General features: G+C 34.0%; 1 protein-coding gene across 1 annotated transcript in view; it reads left to right on the top strand.

The window, feature by feature from the left end:
• Window positions 1-2,243: 2,243 nt before the first annotated feature.
• Syt1 (synaptotagmin 1) overlaps window positions 2,244-3,021 on the top strand; it is a 15,352-nt gene continuing 14,574 nt past the window's right edge. Inside the window, exon 1 of the mRNA XM_026817667.1 lies at window positions 2,244-2,348. The gene's annotated coding sequence lies outside the window, so the exon portion shown is untranslated. The remainder of the gene's footprint in view (window positions 2,349-3,021) is intronic.

The raw sequence follows: 3,021 nt of genomic DNA, 5'->3' as shown, positions 1-3,021 counted from the left end.
TTCCTTCTCTGCAATTGTATCATTATTCTACGTCATCAATAATCCACACAAGTCATCCGTGTATGTGTATATAACTATAAATAACAGAATGAAAATTTATTTTGCCACTTGCTTATACCAGATAGCATGTAAAATGTAAACCGATCAAATAATGCAGCCTACACGGTTAACGTAAACTGTTAATTATCGAGTTCTTGCGTATCTGTGGTACAAAATGATATTCATAAAATACAATAAGATGAAAAAAAAGCGATTGCAACCACTGTATTAATGTCGTTCACCATTCCGCGAAGAACACGCGTTAAACCACTGCAACGCCCACATATCTTTGTCGTACACAGTGCCAAGATTACTATCGATTTTATATATTCGCGTGCATATTAAACTGTTATTTATCATCTTGTTGATAAACAAAGTTGCTCATGCATAAATGTAATTGTATTCATCGACAACGAAAGCGGTAATCTTGCCAGCACGTGCAAACGAAAGACTTAAAACGACAGACAATGAAAAAGAATTGAACAAAAAATAAAATAGGAAAAGAAGGAGATAAAGCTAATACGAAGGACGATCATATCGACTTTTTTGTCGCGGAAAATCGTTGACAGATGTCTGTCTCGTCCGGTGGCAAATGCTACTTTATTGTTGCGTTGCGTGGGTAGCGCGTGCGTGACGTCAATTTATCGTCCCCGGTGACGATAACAATTATTTTCTCGGATGGTGAATATTTGTGCCTCCATTGTCGTTTTATCGAATTTTATTGGAGGCCAATGCCATGATTACGAATCAGTAAAATGGAACGGGCAATTCTCGGAATGTTCATTTCAACATTGCACCACATATTCTAATAGTATGATAGCTATCGAAAAATAAGTTAATTACTCAGTTGGATCACTGATACATATATTTATATTCATACATGTATTTTTTTCTATGATTTTATGCAACAGTAAATCACTCGTCTTTGGACATTGTGCTTTTTTAGTAGAAGAGAGGAAATGTTCATTTCCCAATCTTCTTCTGGAATCAGAAAGCTACATATTTTTATTTACCGTATAAAATGTCAACATGGAAATACAAAAACAAATAAATAGCTCAATATAAAATATTAGATGAAGTGAAACGGAATTTCCGGTGAAACCTTTTACAAAAATGAATTTGATCGATGCGTGCTATTTGCACAATACAGATTAAAAAGAAAAAGTAAGAGAATATGTCAAACGTAGAGATATGTTAGATAAATATCAGGGCAAGCAAATTGGTTTATCTGATAAGGAAAAAATATATTTAAATTGTTACTCATGTACTAACCATATTTTTCACATTTATATCACACATACGTATATTGAATATTTAATAAATAAGAGTTGCAGAATGAAATGAACATACGCAGAAACTGCGCACTTTATTCTATTGCGAATGAGTGAAGTTTCAATACCCTCTGCGTGCGCCCGTCATTAATGTACATTTCACTTTTAATAACCATGCGTATTTCCTGTCAATTTCCTGTCAAACGAATTCAAAGGATCAATTTCAACTTGAATTTTCGTAATTAACATTCTATTGTCGGTAACAATCCAGGTACATAAATGGTCAAACTTAGGAATATGAAATTGGTATTCTCTGAACTTATTATAACAGAAGAATTTCCATTTGTATAAAATAATTGGGAGGGAAGTAAAAAATTGGATTTACTAATCAATTTATATGAGTAGATTATTTTCGCTCTTTACATTTATGGTAACGACATTTAAAGGAAAATAATTTTGCTTAATTGAAACGTTTCTTCTCATAGTTTCCGGTTGGCGGCTGTCATTTATTATCTCGAATGCTGATGCAATTAATGATCGAAATATACGTGACATTATTGAATTATTCGTAAAATTAATTTTAGAGATATTAGCATTGTGACTTAGTCTGTAGAATGTAAGAGAATCCAACTTTTATATGTAATTAATTCATTAAAGGTAGTACGTATCCAGGCTAATAATAGTTGGAGAAAATAGTTACTTCTCCAACTTTTTTAATGATTTAAGGTTTAAAACGACTAAAGACATATTTCAAGTATTCTCAAATCAAGGAATCATTCTCTAGAAGATTTCTATTGAATCTTGATCCTCGTTACATATCATTAATCGACAATCATGTGAATACGTTCATATACATAATTAACAGTCTAGCAGTTCTTATTTTATACTTATTATTATGAATTATTATATTATTTCTCGATTGGAAATAAAGAATGAGATGGACTGAATCGCTACATCCTGGAGTTCCACGATCAACTGACGGTCACACAATATTACAAAAGGAAGGGGGAGTAACAGTCTAACCGGTCTAACGTAAGGGTAAGAGATAATCGCTGCAGATAGGCAGAGGGAGGTAGGGGGAAGTTATCGCGACACGAACAGGCCTCCACGAGCTAAAATAATTCTCTACTGTATTCCTTGGCCGACCTTGCGTTTCTCGGCTTCCTGCTCCCCTTTTTTTACATAGCCGATGATCTTTTCTTTTCGTACATACGCCATAATCCTCGCGGCACCCTCTTTTATCTGCCCTTAATGCACGCTCACCATTTTAGCAATGCCAGCTTCCCCTTTGTTCCCCTTGAACTTTTAGTTCAAGGTGATGTTTCGTGAACGGAAGACGAAGAGCACAGAAGAAATTCATTGTTTTGTCTGGCACTTTTCCCATTTTACTTTTGGCGAAATGGAGCACCATTCTCCTTTTTACCCATTCGTATGCCTTCCAAATAAAACTAATTAGGTTTTTTAACGAAATTTTCCTTCTCCTTTGCCAGTATGGCGTTTTTGCAATGTAGATTATTTTACACGATAAATTTTGTTTGAAATAAATGTTTTGCCGTTACGAGTAGCTGATGAACATTCCACATTTACTAATTGAAAATCGTTTACAGTATTAAAGTTCCCAGAAGAGTTAGAGAATATAGCCGGAAATGTCAGAAGGTCATCAGTTAATTAATTCATTCCACAGTTACTGTACCAATACTCAATTTATATA

Source organism: Ceratina calcarata, unplaced genomic scaffold (assembly GCF_001652005.2).
Source record: "Ceratina calcarata isolate Rehan_Ccalc_2016 unplaced genomic scaffold, ASM165200v1 scaffold590.2, whole genome shotgun sequence".
In the NCBI taxonomy this organism is placed as follows: domain Eukaryota; kingdom Metazoa; phylum Arthropoda; class Insecta; order Hymenoptera; family Apidae; genus Ceratina; species Ceratina calcarata.
This window is presented reverse-complemented; position numbering and strand designations above follow the sequence as displayed.